A 19326-nucleotide genomic window follows, 5' to 3' on the forward strand; every position below is an offset into this window, starting at 1 on the left:
TTGCCAAAACGTCTTTATTTCTGCTGAAAAACACGTTTTGACAATTTCTGAGCACTGGGGTTAAGGGCTGACTCAATGTGCTCTTCTGAGCCAGGCAGTTACACAGCGATTCTAAGGGCTGACAAAACGCGTTTATTTCGGGCTGAAAAACACGTTTTGAAAACTGTGTTGTTCCTGCCCTATAAGTTACATGGTGGTGACCAAAGTTGCCAAAACGTGTTTATTTCTGCTGAAAAACACGTTTTGACAATTTCTGAGCACTGGGGTTAAGGGCTGACTCAGTGTGCTCTTCTGAGCCAGGCAGTTACACAGCGATTCTAAGGGCTGACAAAACGCGTTTATTTCGGGCTGAAAAACACGTTTTGAAAACTGTGTTGTTCCTGCCCTATAAGTTACATGGTGGTGACCAAAGTTGCCAAAACGTGTTTATTTCTGCTGAAAAACACGTTTTGACAATTTCTGAGCACTGGGGTTAAGGGCTGACTCAGTGTGCTCTTCTGAGCCAGGCAGTTACACTGCGAATCTAAGGGCTGAGAAAAAGCGTTTATTTCGGGCTGAAAAACACGTTTTGAAAACTGTGTTGTTCCTACCCTATAAGTTACATGGGGGTTACCAAAGTTGCCAAAACATGTTTATTTCTGCTGAAAAACACGTTTTGACAATTTCTGTACACTGGGGTTAAGGGCTGACTCAATGTGCTCTTCTGAGCCAGGCAGTTACACTGCGATTCTAAGGGCTGACAAAACGCGTTTATTTCGGGCTGAAAAACACGTTTTGAAAACTGTGCTGTTCCTGCCCTATAAGTTACATGGTGGTGACCAAAGTTGCCAAAACGTCTTTATTTCTGCTGAAAAACACGTTTTGACAATTTCTGAGCACTGGGGTTAAGGGCTGACTCAATGTGCTCTTCTGAGCCAGGCAGTTACACTGCGAATCTAAGGGCTGAGAAAAAGCGTTTATTTCGGGCTGAAAAACACGTTTTGAAAACTGTGTTGTTCCTACCCTATAAGTTACATGGGGGTTACCAAAGTTGCCAAAACATGTTTATTTCTGCTGAAAAACACGTTTTGACAATTTCTGTACACTGGGGTTAAGGGCTGACTCAATGTGCTCTTCTGAGCCAGGCAGTTACACAGCGATTCTAAGGGCTGACAAAACGCGTTTATTTCGGGCTGAAAAACACGTTTTGAAAACTGTGCTGTTCCTGCCCTATAAGTTACATGGTGGTGACCAAAGTTGCCAAAACGTCTTTATTTCTGCTGAAAAACACGTTTTGACAATTTCTGAGCACTGGGGTTAAGGGCTGACTCAATGTGCTCTTCTGTGCCAGGCAGTTACACTGCGAATCTAAGGGCTGAGAAAAAGCGTTTATTTCGGGCTGAAAAACACGTTTTGAAAACTGTGTTGTTCCTACCCTATAAGTTACATGGAGGTTACCAAAGTTGCCAAAACATGTTTATTTCTGCTGAAAAACACATTTTGACAATTTCTGTACACTGGGGTTAAGGGCTGACTCAATGTGCTCTTCTGAGCCAGGCAGTTACACAGCGATTCTAAGGGCTGACAAAACGCGTTTATTTCGGGCTGAAAAACACGTTTTGAAAACTGTGTTGTTCCTGCCCTAAAAGTTACATGGTGGTGACCAAAGTTGCCAAAACGTGTTTATTTCTGCTGAAAAACACGATTTGACAATTTCTGAGCACTGGGGTTAAGGGCTGACTCAATGTGCTCTTCTGAGCCACGCAGTTACACAGCGATTCTAAGGGCTGACAAAACGCGTTTATTTCGGGCTGAAAAACACGTTTTGAAAACTGTGTTGTTCCTGCCCTATAAGTTACATGGTGGTGACCAAAGTTGCCAAAACATGTTTATTTCTGCTGAAAAACACGTTTTGACAATTTCTGAGCACTGGGGTTAAGGGCTGACTCAGTGTGCTCTTCTGAGCCAGGCAGTTACACTGCGAATCTAAGGGCTGAGAAAAAGCGTTTATTTCGGGCTGAAAAACACGTTTTGAAAACTGTGTTGTTCCTACCCTATAAGTTACATGGGGGTTACCAAAGTTGCCAAAACATGTTTATTTCTGCTGAAAAACACGTTTTGACAATTTCTGTACACTGGGGTTAAGGGCTGACTCAATGTGCTCTTCTGAGCCAGGCAGTTACACTGCGATTCTAAGGGCTGACAAAACGCGTTTATTTCGGGCTGAAAAACACGTTTTGAAAACTGTGCTGTTCCTGCCCTATAAGTTACATGGTGGTGACCAAAGTTGCCAAAACATGTTTATTTCTGCTGAAAAACACGTTTTGACAATTTCTGAGCACTGGGGTTAAGGGCTGACTCAGTGTGCTCTTCTGAGCCAGGCAGTTACACTGCGAATCTAAGGGCTGAGAAAAAGCGTTTATTTCGGGCTGAAAAACACGTTTTGAAAACTGTGTTGTTCCTACCCTATAAGTTACATGGGGGTTACCAAAGTTGCCAAAACATGTTTATTTCTGCTGAAAAACACGTTTTGACAATTTCTGTAAACTGGGGTTAAGGGCTGATTCAATGTGCTCTTCTGAGCCAGGCAGTTACACTGCGATTCTAAGGGCTGACAAAACGCGTTTATTTCGGGCTGAAAAACACGTTTTGAAAACTGTGCTGTTCCTGCCCTATAAGTTACATGGTGGTGACCAAAGTTGCCAAAACGTCTTTATTTCTGCTGAAAAACACGTTTTGACAATTTCTGAGCACTGGGGTTAAGGGCTGACTCAATGTGCTCTTCTGAGCCAGGCAGTTACACTGCGAATCTAAGGGCTGAGAAAAAGCGTTTATTTCGGGCTGAAAAACACGTTTTGAAAACTGTGCTGTTCCTGCCCTATAAGTTACATGGTGGTGACCAAAGTTGCCAAAACGTCTTTATTTCTGCTGAAAAACACGTTTTGACAATTTCTGCACACTGGGGTTAAGGGCTGACTCAATGTGCTCTTCTGAGCCAGGCAGTTACACTGCGATTCTAAGGGCTGACAAAACGCGTTTATTTCGGGCTGAAAAACACGTTTTGAAAACTGTGTTGTTCCTGCCCTAAAAGTTACATGGTGGTTACCAAAGTTGCCAAAACGTGTTTATTTCTGCTGAAAAACACGATTTGACAATTTCTGCACACTGGGGTTAAGGGCTGACTCAATGTGCTCTTCTGAGCCAGACAGTTACACAGCGATTCTAAGGGCTGAGAAAAAGCGTTTATTTCGGGCTGAAAAACACGTTTTGAAAACTGTGTTGTTCCTGCCCTATAAGTTACATGGTGGTGACCAAAGTTGCCAAAACGTCTTTATTTCTGCTGAAAAACACGTTTTGACAATTTCTGAGCACTGGGGTTAAGGGCTGACTCAATGTGCTCTTCTGAGCCAGGCAGTTACACTGCGATTCTAAGGGCTGACAAAACGCGTTTATTTCGGGCTGAAAAACACGTTTTGAAAACTGTGTTGTTCCTGCCCTATAAGTTACATGGTGGTGACCAAAGTTGCCAAAACGTGTATATTTCTGCTGAAAAACACGTTTTGACAATTTCTGAGCACTGGGGTTAAGGGCTGACTCAGTGTGCTCTTCTGAGCCAGGCAGTTACACTGCGATTCTAAGGGCTGAGAAAAAGCGTTTATTTCGGGCTGAAAAACACGTTTTGAAAACTGTGTTGTTCCTACCCTATAAGTTACATGGGGGTTACCAAAGTTGCCAAAACATGTTTATTTCTGCTGAAAAACACGTTTTGACAATTTCTGTACACTGGGGTTAAGGGCTGACTCAATGTGCTCTTCTGAGCCAGGCAGTTACACAGCGATTCTAAGGGCTGACAAAACGCGTTTATTTCGGGCTGAAAAACACGTTTTGAAAACTGTGCTGTTCCTGCCCTATAAGTTACATGGTGGTGACCAAAGTTGCCAAAACGTCTTTATTTCTGCTGAAAAACACGTTTTGACAATTTCTGAGCACTGGGGTTAAGGGCTGACTCAATGTGCTCTTCTGTGCCAGGCAGTTACACTGCGAATCTAAGGGCTGAGAAAAAGCGTTTATTTCGGGCTGAAAAACACGTTTTGAAAACTGTGTTGTTCCTACCCTATAAGTTACATGGGGGTTACCAAAGTTGCCAAAACATGTTTATTTCTGCTGAAAAACACATTTTGACAATTTCTGTACACTGGGGTTAAGGGCTGACTCAATGTGCTCTTCTGAGCCAGGCAGTTACACAGCGATTCTAAGGGCTGACAAAACGCGTTTATTTCGGGCTGAAAAACACGTTTTGAAAACTGTGTTGTTCCTGCCCTAAAAGTTACATGGTGGTGACCAAAGTTGCCAAAACGTGTTTATTTCTGCTGAAAAACACGATTTGACAATTTCTGAGCACTGGGGTTAAGGGCTGACTCAATGTGCTCTTCTGAGCCAGGCAGTTACACTGCGAATCTAAGGGCTGAGAAAAAGCGTTTATTTCGGGCTGAAAAACACGTTTTGAAAACTGTGCTGTTCCTGCCCTATAAGTTACATGGTGGTGACCAAAGTTGCCAAAACGTCTTTATTTCTGCTGAAAAACACGTTTTGACAATTTCTGAGCACTGGGGTTAAGGGCTGACTCAATGTGCTCATCTGAGCCAGGCAGTTACACTGCGAATCTAAGGGCTGAGAAAAAGCGTTTATTTCTGGCTGAAAAACACGTTTTGAAAACTGTGTTGTTCCTGCCCTATAAGTTACACGGGGGTTACCAAAGTTGCCAAAACATGTTTATTTCTGCTGAAAAACACGTTTTGACAATTTCTGTACACTGGGGTTAAGGGCTGACTCAATGTGCTCTTCTGAGCCAGGCAGTTACACAGCAATTCTAAAGGCTGACAAAACGCGTTTATTTCGGGCTGAAAAACACGTTTTGAAAACTGTGTTGTTCCTGCCCTATAAGTTACATGGTGGTGACCAAAGTTGCCAAAACGTCTTTATTTCTGCTGAAAAACACGTTTTGACAATTTCTGAGCACTGGGGTTAAGGGCTGACTCAATCTGCTCTTCTGAGCCAGGCAGTTACACTGCGAATCTAAGGGCTGAGAAAAAGCGTTTATTTCGGGCTGAAAAACACGTTTTGAAAACTGTGTTGTTCCTACCCTATAAGTTACATGGGGGTTACCAAAGTTGCCAAAACATGTTTATTTCAGCTGAAAAACACGTTTTGACAATTTCTGTACACTGGGGTTAAGGGCTGACTCAATGTGCTCTTCTGAGCCAGGCAGTTACACTGCGATTCTAAGGGCTGACAAAACGCGTTTATTTCGGGCTGAAAAACACGTTTTGAAAACTGTGCTGTTCCTGCCCTATAAGTTACATGGTGGTGACCAAAGTTGCCAAAACGTCTTTATTTCTGCTGAAAAACACGTTTTGACAATTTCTGAGCACTGGGGTTAAGGGCTGACTCAATGTGCTCTTCTGAGCCAGGCAGTTACACTGCGAATCTAAGGGCTGAGAAAAAGCGTTTATTTCGGGCTGAAAAACACGTTTTGAAAACTGTGCTGTTCCTGCCCTATAAGTTACATGGTGGTGACCAAAGTTGCCAAAACATGTTTATTTCTGCTGAAAAACACGTTTTGACAATTTCTGAGCACTGGGGTTAAGGGCTGACTCAGTGTGCTCTTCTGAGCCAGGCAGTTACACTGCGAATCTAAGGGCTGAGAAAAAGCGTTTATTTCGGGCTGAAAAACACGTTTTGAAAACTGTGTTGTTCCTACCCTATAAGTTACATGGGGGTTACCAAAGTTGCCAAAACATGTTTATTTCTGCTGAAAAACACGTTTTGACAATTTCTGTACACTGGGGTTAAGGGCTGACTCAATGTGCTCTTCTGAGCCAGGCAGTTACACTGCGATTCTAAGGGCTGACAAAACGCGTTTATTTCGGGCTGAAAAACACGTTTTGAAAACTGTGCTGTTCCTGCCCTATAAGTTACATGGTGGTGACCAAAGTTGCCAAAACGTCTTTATTTCTGCTGAAAAACACGTTTTGACAATTTCTGCACACTGGGGTTAAGGGCTGACTCAATGTGCTCTTCTGAGCCAGGCAGTTACACAGCGATTCTAAGGGCTGACAAAACGCGTTTATTTCGGGCTGAAAAACACGTTTTGAAAACTGTGTTGTTCCTGCCCTAAAAGTTACATGGTGGTTACCAAAGTTGCCAAAACGTGTTTATTTCTGCTGAAAAACACGATTTGACAATTTCTGCACACTGGGGTTAAGGGCTGACTCAATGTGCTCTTCTGAGCCAGGCAGTTACACAGCGATTCTAAGGGCTGACAAAACGCGTTTATTTCGGGCTGAAAAACACGTTTTGAAAACTGTGCTGTTCCTGCCCTATAAGTTACATGGTGGTGACCAAAGTTGCCAAAACGTCTTTATTTCTGCTGAAAAACACGTTTTGACAATTTCTGAGCACTGGGGTTAAGGGCTGACTCAATGTGCTCTTCTGAGCCAGGCAGTTACACAGCGATTCTAAGGGCTGACAAAACGCGTTTATTTCGGGCTGAAAAACACGTTTTGAAAACTGTGTTGTTCCTGCCCTATAAGTTACATGGTGGTGACCAAAGTTGCCAAAACGTGTTTATTTCTGCTGAAAAACACGTTTTGACAATTTCTGAGCACTGGGGTTAAGGGCTGACTCAGTGTGCTCTTCTGAGCCAGGCAGTTACACAGCGATTCTAAGGGCTGACAAAACGCGTTTATTTCGGGCTGAAAAACACGTTTTGAAAACTGTGTTGTTCCTGCCCTATAAGTTACATGGTGGTGACCAAAGTTACCAAAACGTGTTTATTTCTGCTGAAAAACACGTTTTGACAATTTCTGAGCACTGGGGTTAAGGGCTGACTCAGTGTGCTCTTCTGAGCCAGGCAGTTACACTGCGAATCTAAGGGCTGAGAAAAAGCGTTTATTTCGGGCTGAAAAACACGTTTTGAAAACTGTGTTGTTCCTACCCTATAAGTTACATGGGGGTTACCAAAGTTGCCAAAACATGTTTATTTCTGCTGAAAAACACGTTTTGACAATTTCTGTACACTGGGGTTAAGGGCTGACTCAATGTGCTCTTCTGAGCCAGGCAGTTACACTGCGATTCTAAGGGCTGACAAAACGCGTTTATTTCGGGCTGAAAAACACGTTTTGAAAACTGTGCTGTTCCTGCCCTATAAGTTACATGGTGGTGACCAAAGTTGCCAAAACATGTTTATTTCTTCTGAAAAACACGTTTTGACAATTTCTGAGCACTGGGGTTAAGGGCTGACTCAGTGTGCTCTTCTGAGCCAGGCAGTTACACTGCGAATCTAAGGGCTGAGAAAAAGCGTTTATTTCGGGCTGAAAAACACGTTTTGAAAACTGTGTTGTTCCTACCCTATAAGTTACATGGGGGTTACCAAAGTTGCCAAAACATGTTTATTTCTGCTGAAAAACACGTTTTGACAATTTCTGTACACTGGGGTTAAGGGCTGACTCAATGTGCTCTTCTGAGCCAGGCAGTTACACAGCGATTCTAAGGGCTGACAAAACGCGTTTATTTCGGGCTGAAAAACACGTTTTGAAAACTGTGCTGTTCCTGCCCTATAAGTTACATGGTGGTGACCAAAGTTGCCAAAACGTCTTTATTTCTGCTGAAAAACACGTTTTGACAATTTCTGAGCACTGGGGTTAAGGGCTGACTCAATGTGCTCTTCTGTGCCAGGCAGTTACACTGCGAATCTAAGGGCTGACAAAACGCGTTTATTTCGGGCTGAAAAACACGTTTTGAAAACTGTGTTGTTCCTGCCCTAAAAGTTACATGGTGGTGACCAAAGTTGCCAAAACGTGTTTATTTCTGCTGAAAAACACGATTTGACAATTTCTGAGCACTGGGGTTAAGGGCTGACTCAATGTGCTCTTCTGAGCCAGGCAGTTACACAGCGATTCTAAGGGCTGACAAAACGCGTTTATTTCGGGCTGAAAAACACGTTTTGAAAACTGTGTTGTTCCTGCCCTATAAGTTACATGGTGGTGACCAAAGTTGCCAAAACATGTTTATTTCTGCTGAAAAACACGTTTTGACAATTTCTGAGCACTGGGGTTAAGGGCTGACTCAGTGTGCTCTTCTGAGCCAGGCAGTTACACTGCGAATCTAAGGGCTGAGAAAAAGCGTTTATTTCGGGCTGAAAAACACGTTTTGAAAACTGTGTTGTTCCTACCCTATAAGTTACATGGGGGTTACCAAAGTTGCCAAAACATGTTTATTTCTGCTGAAAAACACGTTTTGACAATTTCTGTACACTGGGGTTAAGGGCTGACTCAATGTGCTCTTCTGAGCCAGGCAGTTACACTGCGATTCTAAGGGCTGACAAAACGCGTTTATTTCGGGCTGAAAAACACGTTTTGAAAACTGTGCTGTTCCTGCCCTATAAGTTACATGGTGGTGACCAAAGTTGCCAAAACATGTTTATTTCTGCTGAAAAACACGTTTTGACAATTTCTGAGCACTGGGGTTAAGGGCTTACACAGTGTGCTCTTCTGAGCCAGGCAGTTACACAGCGAATCTAAGGGCTGAGAAAAAGCGTTTATTTCGGGCTGAAAAACACGTTTTGAAAACTGTGTTGTTCCTACCCTATAAGTTACATGGGGGTTACCAAAGTTGCCAAAACATGTTTATTTCTGCTGAAAAACACGGTTTGACAATTTCTGTAAACTGGGGTTAAGGGCTGATTCAATGTGCTCTTCTGAGCCAGGCAGTTACACTGCGATTCTAAGGGCTGACAAAACGTGTTTATTTCGGGCTGAAAAACACGTTTTGAAAACTGTGCTGTTCCTGCCCTATAAGTTACATGGTGGTGACCAAAGTTGCCAAAACGTCTTTATTTCTGCTGAAAAACACGTTTTGACAATTTCTGAGCACTGGGGTTAAGGGCTGACTCAATGTGCTCTTCTGAGCCAGGCAGTTACACTGCGAATCTAAGGGCTGAGAAAAAGCGTTTATTTCGGGCTGAAAAACACGTTTTGAAAACTGTGTTGTTCCTGCCCTAAAAGTTACATGGTGGTTACCAAAGTTGCCAAAACGTGTTTATTTCTGCTGAAAAACACGATTTGACAATTTCTGCACACTGGGGTTAAGGGCTGACTCAATGTGCTCTTCTGAGCCAGGCAGTTACACAGCGATTCTAAGGGCTGACAAAACGCGTTTATTTCGGGCTGAAAAACACGTTTTGAAAACTGTGCTGTTCCTGCCCTATAAGTTACATGGTGGTGACCAAAGTTGCCAAAACGTCTTTATTTCTGCTGAAAAACACGTTTTGACAATTTCTGAGCACTGGGGTTAAGGGCTGACTCAATGTGCTCTTCTGTGCCAGGCAGTTACACTGCGAATCTAAGGGCTGAGAAAAAGCGTTTATTTCGGGCTGAAAAACACGTTTTGAAAACTGTGTTGTTCCTACCCTATAAGTTACATGGGGGTTACCAAAGTTGCCAAAAGATGTTTATTTCTGCTGAAAAACACATTTTGACAATTTCTGTACACTGGGGTTAAGGGCTGACTCAATGTGCTCTTCTGAGCCAGGCAGTTACACAGCGATTCTAAGGGCTGACAAAACGCGTTTATTTCGGGCTGAAAAACACGTTTTGAAAACTGTGTTGTTCCTGCCCTAAAAGTTACATGGTGGTGACCAAAGTTGCCAAAACGTGTTTATTTCTGCTGAAAAACACGATTTGAAAATTTCTGAGCACTGGGGTTAAGGGCTGACTCAATGTGCTCTTCTGAGCCAGGCAGTTACACTGCGAATCTAAGGGCTGAGAAAAAGCGTTTATTTCGGGCTGAAAAACACGTTTTGAAAACTGTGCTGTTCCTGCCCTATAAGTTACATGGTGGTGACCAAAGTTGCCAAAACGTCTTTATTTCTGCTGAAAAACACGTTTTGACAATTTCTGAGCACTGGGGTTAAGGGTTGACTCAGTGTGCTCTTCTGAGCCAGGCAGTTACACTGCGAATCTAAGGGCTGAGAAAAAGCGTTTATTTCGGGCTGAAAAACACGTTTTGAAAACTGTGTTGTTCCTACCCTATAAGTTACATGGGGGTTACCAAAGTTGCCAAAACATGTTTATTTCTGCTGAAAAACACGTTTTGACAATTTCTGTACACTGGGGTTAAGGGCTGACTCAATGTGCTCTTCTGAGCCAGGCAGTTACACTGCGATTCTAAGGGCTGACAAAACGCGTTTATTTCGGGCTGAAAAACACGTTTTGAAAACTGTGCTGTTCCTGCCCTATAAGTTACATGGTGGTGACCAAAGTTGCCAAAACGTCTTTATTTCTGCTGAAAAACACGTTTTGACAATTTCTGCACACTGGGGTTAAGGGCTGACTCAATGTGCTCTTCTGAGCCAGGCAGTTACACAGCGATTCTAAGGGCTGACAAAACGCGTTTATTTCGGGCTGAAAAACACGTTTTGAAAACTGTGTTGTTCCTGCCCTAAAAGTTACATGGTGGATACCAAAGTTGCCAAAACGTGTTTATTTCTGCTGAAAAACACGATTTGACAATTTCTGCACACTGGGGTTAAGTGCTGACTCAATGTGCTCTTCTGAGCCAGGCAGTTACACAGCGATTCTAAGGGCTGACAAAACGCGTTTATTTCGGGCTGAAAAACACGTTTTGAAAACTGTGCTGTTCCTGCCCTATAAGTTACATGGTGGTGACCAAAGTTGCCAAAACGTCTTTATTTCTGCTGAAAAACACGTTTTGACAATTTCTGAGCACTGGGGTTAAGGGCTGACTCAATGTGCTCCTCTGAGCCAGGCAGTTACACAGCGATTCTAAGGGCTGACAAAACGCGTTTATTTCGGGCTGAAAAACACGTTTTGAAAACTGTGTTGTTCCTGCCCTATAAGTTACATGGTGGTGACCAAAGTTGCCAAAACGTGTTTATTTCTGCTGAAAAACACGTTTTGACAATTTCTGAGCACTGGGGTTAAGGGCTGACTCAGTGTGCTCTTCTGAGCCAGGCAGTTACACAGCGATTCTAAGGGCTGACAAAACGCGTTTATTTCGGGCTGAAAAACACGTTTTGAAAACTGTGTTGTTCCTGCCCTATAAGTTACATGGTGGTGACCAAAGTTACCAAAACGTGTTTATTTCTGCTGAAAAACACGTTTTGACAATTTCTGAGCACTGGGGTTAAGGGCTGACTCAGTGTGCTCTTCTGAGCCAGGCAGTTACACTGCGAATCTAAGGGCTGAGAAAAAGCGTTTATTTCGGGCTGAAAAACACGTTTTGAAAACTGTGTTGTTCCTACCCTATAAGTTACATGGGGGTTACCAAAGTTGCCAAAACATGTTTATTTCTGCTGAAAAACACGTTTTGACAATTTCTGTACACTGGGGTTAAGGGCTGACTCAATGTGCTCTTCTGAGCCAGGCAGTTACACTGCGATTCTAAGGGCTGACAAAACGCGTTTATTTCGGGCTGAAAAACACGTTTTGAAAACTGTGCTGTTCCTGCCCTATAAGTTACATGGTGGTGACCAAAGTTGCCAAAACATGTTTATTTCTGCTGAAAAACACGTTTTGACAATTTCTGAGCACTGGGGTTAAGGGCTGACTCAGTGTGCTCTTCTGAGCCAGGCAGTTACACTGCGAATCTAAGGGCTGAGAAAAAGCGTTTATTTCGGGCTGAAAAACACGTTTTGAAAACTGTGTTGTTCCTACCCTATAAGTTACATGGGGGTTACCAAAGTTGCCAAAACATGTTTATTTCTGCTGAAAAACACGTTTTGACAATTTCTGTACACTGGGGTTAAGGGCTGACTCAATGTGCTCTTCTGAGCCAGGCAGTTACACTGCGATTCTAAGGGCTGACAAAACGCGTTTATTTCGGGCTGAAAAACACGTTTTGAAAACTGTGCTGTTCCTGCCCTATAAGTTACATGGTGGTGACCAAAGTTGCCAAAACGTCTTTATTTCTGCTGAAAAACACGTTTTGAAAATTTCTGAGCACTGGGGTTAAGGGCTGACTCAATGTGCTCTTCTGAGCCAGGCAGTTACACTGCGAATCTAAGGGCTGAGAAAAAGCGTTTATTTCGGGCTGAAAAACACGTTTTGAAAACTGTGTTGTTCCTACCCTATAAGTTACATGGGGGTTACCAAAGTTGCCAAAACATGTTTATTTCTGCTGAAAAACACGTTTTGACAATTTCTGTACACTGGGGTTAAGGGCTGACTCAATGTGCTCTTCTGAGCCAGGCAGTTACACAGCGATTCTAAGGGCTGACAAAACGCGTTTATTTCGGGCTGAAAAACACGTTTTGAAAACTGTGCTGTTCCTGCCCTATAAGTTACATGGTGGTGACCAAAGTTGCCAAAACGTCTTTATTTCTGCTGAAAAACACGTTTTGACAATTTCTGAGCACTGGGGTTAAGGGCTGACTCAATGTGCTCTTCTGTGCCAGGCAGTTACACTGCGAATCTAAGGGCTGAGAAAAAGCGTTTATTTCGGGCTGAAAAACACGTTTTGAAAACTGTGTTGTTCCTACCCTATAAGTTACATGGGGGTTACCAAAGTTGCCAAAACATGTTTATTTCTGCTGAAAAACACGTTTTCACAATTTCTGTACACTGGGGTTAAGGGCTGACTCAATGTGCTCTTCTGAGCCAGGCAGTTACACTGCGATTCTAAGGGCTGACAAAACGCGTTTATTTCGGGCTGAAAAACACGTTTTGAAAACTGTGCTGTTCCTGCCCTATAAGTTACATGGTGGTGACCAAAGTTGCCAAAACATGTTTATTTCTGCTGAAAAACACGTTTTGACAATTTCTGAGCACTGGGGTTAAGGGCTGACTCAGTGTGCTCTTCTGAGCCAGGCAGTTACACTGCGAATCTAAGGGCTGAGAAAAAGCGTTTATTTCGGGCTGAAAAACACGTTTTGAAAACTGTGTTGTTCCTACCCTATAAGTTACATGGGGGTTACCAAAGTTGCCAAAACATGTTTATTTCTGCTGAAAAACACGTTTTGACAATTTCTGTAAACTGGGGTTAAGGGCTGATTCAATGTGCTCTTCTGAGCCAGGCAGTTACACTGCGATTCTAAGGGCTGACAAAACGCGTTTATTTCGGGCTGAAAAACACGTTTTGAAAACTGTGCTGTTCCTGCCCTATAAGTTACATGGTGGTGACCAAAGTTGCCAAAACGTCTTTATTTCTGCTGAAAAACACGTTTTGACAATTTCTGAGCACTGGGGTTAAGGGCTGACTCAATGTGCTCTTCTGAGCCAGGCAGTTACACTGCGAATCTAAGGGCTGAAAAAAGCGTTTATTTCGGGCTGAAAAACACGTTTTGAAAACTGTGCTGTTCCTGCCCTATAAGTTACATGGTGGTGACCAAAGTTGCCAAAACGTCTTTATTTCTGCTGAAAAACACGTTTTGACAATTTCTGCACACTGGGGTTAAGGGCTGACTCAATGTGCTCTTCTGAGCCAGGCAGTTACACTGCGATTCTAAGGGCTGACAAAACGCGTTTATTTCGGGCTGAAAAACACGTTTTGAAAACTGTGTTGTTCCTGCCCTAAAAGTTACATGGTGGTAACCAAAGTTGCCAAAACGTGTTTATTTCTGCTGAAAAACACGATTTGACAATTTCTGCACACTGGGGTTAAGGGCTGACTCAATGTGCTCTTCTGAGCCAGACAGTTACACAGCGATTCTAAGGGCTGAGAAAAAGCGTTTATTTCGGGCTGAAAAACACGTTTTGAAAACTGTGTTGTTCCTGCCCTATAAGTTACATGGTGGTGACCAAAGTTGCCAAAACGTCTTTATTTCTGCTGAAAAACACGTTTTGACAATTTCTGAGCACTGGGGTTAAGGGCTGACTCAATGTGCTCTTCTGAGCCAGGCAGTTACACTGCGATTCTAAGGGCTGACAAAACGCGTTTATTTCGGGCTGAAAAACACGTTTTGAAAACTGTGTTGTTCCTGCCCTATAAGTTACATGGTGGTGACCAAAGTTGCCAAAACGTGTTTATTTCTGCTGAAAAACACGTTTTGACAATTTCTGAGCACTGGGGTTAAGGGCTGACTCAGTGTGCTCTTCTGAGCCAGGCAGTTACACTGCGAATCTAAGGGCTGAGAAAAAGCGTTTATTTCGGGCTGAAAAACACGTTTTGAAAACTGTGTTGTTCCTACCCTATAAGTTACATGGGAGTTACCAAAGTTGCCAAAACATGTTTATTTCTGCTGAAAAACACGTTTTGACAATTTCTGTACACTGGGGTTAAGGGCTGACTCAATGTGCTCTTCTGAGCCAGGCAGTTACACAGCGATTCTAAGGGCTGACAAAACGCGTTTATTTCGGGCTGAAAAACACGTTTTGAAAACTGTGCTGTTCCTGCCCTATAAGTTACATGGTGGTGACCAAAGTTGCCAAAACGTCTTTATTTCTGCTGAAAAACACGTTTTGACAATTTCTGAGCACTGGGGTTAAGGGCTGACTCAATGTGCTCTTCTGTGCCAGGCAGTTACACTGCGAATCTAAGGGCTGAGAAAAAGCGTTTATTTCGGGCTGAAAAACACGTTTTGAAAACTGTGTTGTTCCTACCCTATAAGTTACATGGGGGTTACCAAAGTTGCCAAAACATGTTTATTTCTGCTGAAAAACACATTTTGACAATTTCTGTACACTGGGGTTAAGGGCTGACTCAATGTGCTCTTCTGAGCCAGGCAGTTACACAGCGATTCTAAGGGCTGACAAAACGCGTTTATTTCGGGCTGAAAAACACGTTTTGAAAACTGTGTTGTTCCTGCCCTAAAAGTTACATGGTGGTGACCAAAGTTGCCAAAACGTGTTTATTTCTGCTGAAAAACACGATTTGACAATTTCTGAGCACTGGGGTTAAGGGCTGACTCAATGTGCTCTTCTGAGCCAGGCAGTTACACTGCGAATCTAAGGGCTGAGAAAAAGCGTTTATTTCGGGCTGAAAAACACGTTTTGAAAACTGTGCTGTTCCTGCCCTATAAGTTACATGGTGGTGACCAAAGTTGCCAAAACGTCTTTATTTCTGCTGAAAAACACGTTTTGACAATTTCTGAGCACTGGGGTTAAGGGCTGACTCAATGTGCTCTTCTGAGCCAGGCAGTTACACTGCGAATCTAAGGGCTGAGAAAAAGCGTTTATTTCGGGCTGAAAAACACGTTTTGAAAACTGTGTTGTTCCTGCCCTATAAGTTACACGGGGGTTACCAAAGTTGCCAAAACATGTTTATTTCTGCTGAAAAACACGTTTTGACAATTTCTGTACACTGGGGTTAAGGGCTGACTCAATGTGCTCTTCTGAGCCAGGCAGTTACACAGCAATTCTAAAGGCTGACAAAACGCGTTTATTTCGGGCTGAAAAACACGTTTTGAAAACTGTGCTGTTCCTGCCCTATAAGTTACATGGTGGTGACCAAAGTTGCCAAAACGTGTTTATTTCTGCTGAAAAACACGTTTTGACAATTTCTGCACACTGGGGTTAAGGGCTGACTCAATGTGCTCTTCTGAGCCAGGCAGTTACACAGCGATTCTAAGGGCTGACAAAACGCGTTTATTTCGGGCTGAAAAACACGTTTTGAAAACTGTGTTGTTCCTGCCCTAAAAGTTACATGGTGGTTACCAAAGTTGCCAAAACGTGTTTATTTCTGCTGAAAAACACGATTTGACAATTTCTGCACACTGGGGTTAAGGGCTGACTCAATGTGCTCTTCTGAGCCAGGCAGTTACACAGCGATTCTAAGGGCTGACAAAACGCGTTTATTTCGGGCTGAAAAACACGTTTTGAAAACTGTGCTGTTCCTGCCCTATAAGTTACATGGTGGTGACCAAAGTTGCCAAAACGTCTTTATTTCTGCTGAAAAACACGTTTTGACAATTTCTGAGCACTGGGGTTAAGGGCTGACTCAATGTGCTCTTCTGAGCCAGGCAGTTACACAGCGATTCTAAGGGCTGACAAAACGCGTTTATTTCGGGCTGAAAAACACGTTTTGAAAACTGTGCTGTTCCTGCCCTATAAGTTACATGGTGGTGACCAAAGTTGCCAAAACGTCTTTATTTCTGCTGAAAAACACGTTTTGAAAATTTCTGAGCACTGGGGTTAAGGGCTGACTCAATGTGCTCTTCTGAGCCAGGCAGTTACACTGCGAATCTAAGGGCTGAGAAAAAGCGTTTATTTCGGGCTGAAAAACACGTTTTGAAAACTGTGTTGTTCCTACCCTATAAGTTACATGGGGGTTACCAAAGTTGCCAAAACATGTTTATTTCTGCTGAAAAACACGTTTTGACAATTTCTGTACACTGGGGTTAAGGGCTGACTCAATGTGCTCTTCTGAGCCAGGCAGTTACACAGCGATTCTAAGGGCTGACAAAACGCGTTTATTTCGGGCTGAAAAACACGTTTTGAAAACTGTGCTGTTCCTGCCCTATAAGTTACATGGTGGTGACCAAAGTTGCCAAAACGTCTTTATTTCTGCTGAAAAACACGTTTTGACAATTTCTGAGCACTGGGGTTAAGGGCTGACTCAATGTGCTCTTCTGTGCCAGGCAGTTACACTGCGAATCTAAGGGCTGAGAAAAAGCGTTTATTTCGGGCTGAAAAACACGTTTTGAAAACTGTGTTGTTCCTACCCTATAAGTTACATGGAGGTTACCAAAGTTGCCAAAACATGTTTATTTCTGCTGAAAAACACGTTTTGACAATTTCTGAGCACTGGGGTTAAGGGCTGACTCAATGTGCTCTTCTGAGCCAGGCAGTTACACTGCGAATCTAAGGGCTGAGAAAAAGCGTTTATTTCGGGCTGAAAAACACGTTTTGAAAACTGTGCTGTTCCTGCCCTATAAGTTACATGGTGGTGACCAAAGTTGCCAAAACATGTTTATTTCTGCTGAAAAACACGTTTTGACAATTTCTGAGCACTGGGGTTAAGGGCTGACTCAGTGTGCTCTTCTGAGCCAGGCAGTTACACTGCGAATCTAAGGGCTGAGAAAAAGCGTTTATTTCGGGCTGAAAAACACGTTTTGAAAACTGTGTTGTTCCTACCCTATAAGTTACATGGGGGTTACCAAAGTTGCCAAAACATGTTTATTTCTGCTGAAAAACACGTTTTGACAATTTCTGCACACTGGGGTTAAGGGCTGACTCAATGTGCTCTTCTGAGCCAGGCAGTTACACAGCGATTCTAAGGGCTGACAAAACGCGTTTATTTCGGGCTGAAAAACACGTTTTGAAAACTGTGTTGTTCCTGCCCTAAAAGTTACATGGTGGTTACCAAAGTTGCCAAAACGTGTTTATTTCTGCTGAAAAACACGATTTGACAATTTCTGCACACTGGGGTTAAGGGCTGACTCAATGTGCTCTTCTGAGCTAGGCAGTTACACAGCGATTCTAAGGGCTGACAAAACGCGTTTATTTCGGGCTGAAAAACACGTTTTGAAAACTGTGTTGTTCCTGCCCTATAAGTTACATGGTGGTGACCAAAGTTGCCAAAACGTCTTTATTTCTGCTGAAAAACACGTTTTGACAATTTCTGAGCACTGGGGTTAAGGGCTGACTCAATGTGCTCTTCTGAGCCAGGCAGTTACACAGCGATTCTAAGGGCTGACAAAACGCGTTTATTTCGGGCTGAAAAACACGTTTTGAAAACTGTGTTGTTCCTGCCCTATAAGTTACATGGTGGTGACCAAAGTTGCCAAAACGTGTTTATTTCTGCTGAAAAACACGTTTTGACAATTTCTGAGCACTGGGGTTAAGGGCTGACTCAGTGTGCTCTTCTGAGCCAGGCAGTTACACTGCGAATCTAAGGGCTGAGAAAAAGCGTTTATTTCGGGCTGAAAAACACGTTTTGAAAACTGTGTTGTTCCTACCCTATAAGTTACATGGGGGTTACCAAAGTTGCCAAAACATGTTTATTTCTGCTGAAAAACACGTTTTGACAATTTCTGTACACTGGGGTTAAGGGCTGACTCAATGTGCTCTTCTGAGCCAGGCAGTTACACTGCGATTCTAAGGGCTGACAAAACGCGTTTATTTCGGGCTGAAAAACACGTTTTGAAAACTGTGCTGTTCCTGCCCTATAAGTTACATGGTGGTGACCAAAGTTGCCAAAACATGTTTATTTCTGCTGAAAAACACGTTTTGACAATTTCTGAGCACTGGGGTTAAGGGCTGACTCAGTGTGCTCTTCTGAGCCAGGCAGTTACACTGCGAATCTAAGGGCTGAGAAAAAGCGTTTATTTCGGGCTGAAAAACACGTTTTGAAAACTGTGTTGTTCCTACCCTATAAGTTACATGGGGGTTACCAAAGTTGCCAAAACATGTTTATTTCTGCTGAAAAACACGTTTTGACAATTTCTGTACACTGGGGTTAAGGGCTGACTCAATGTGCTCTTCTGAGCCAGGCAGTTACACTGCGATTCTAAGGGCTGACAAAACGCGTTTATTTCGGGCTGAAAAACACGTTTTGAAAACTGTGCTGTTCCTGCCCTATAAGTTACATGGTGGTGACCAAAGTTGCCAAAACGTCTTTATTTCTGCTGAAAAACACGTTTTGAAAATTTCTGAGCACTGGGGTTAAGGGCTGACTCAATGTGCTCTTCTGAGCCAGGCAGTTACACTGCGAATCTAAGGGCTGAGAAAAAGCGTTTATTTCGGGCTGAAAAACACGTTTTGAAAACTGTGTTGTTCCTACCCTATAAGTTACATGGAGGTTACCAAAGTTGCCAAAACATGTTTATTTCTGCTGAAAAACACATTTTGACAATTTCTGTACACTGGGGTTAAGGGCTGACTCAATGTGCTCTTCTGAGCCAGGCAGTTACACAGCGATTCTAAGGACTGACAAAACGCGTTTATTTCGGGCTGAAAAACACGTTTTGAAAACTGTGTTGTTCCTGCCCTAAAAGTTACATGGTGGTGACCAAAGTTGCCAAAACGTGTTTATTTCTGCTGAAAAACACGATTTGACAATTTCTGAGCACTGGGGTTAAGGGCTGACTCAATGTGCTCTTCTGAGCCAGGCAGTTACACAGCGATTCTAAGGGCTGACAAAACGCGTTTATTTCGGGCTGAAAAACACGTTTTGAAAACTGTGTTGTTCCTGCCCTATAAGTTACATGGTGGTGACCAAAGTTGCCAAAACATGTTTATTTCTGCTGAAAAACACGTTTTGACAATTTCTGAGCACTGGGGTTAAGGGCTGACTCAGTGTGCTCTTCTGAGCCAGGCAGTTACACTGCGAATCTAAGGGCTGATTAAAAGCGTTTATTTCGGGCTGAAAAACACGTTTTGAAAACTGTGT

This window comes from Atractosteus spatula, chromosome 8, assembly GCF_055471065.1.
Source record: "Atractosteus spatula isolate fAtrSpa1 chromosome 8, fAtrSpa1.hap1, whole genome shotgun sequence".
NCBI lineage: Eukaryota > Metazoa > Chordata > Actinopteri > Semionotiformes > Lepisosteidae > Atractosteus > Atractosteus spatula.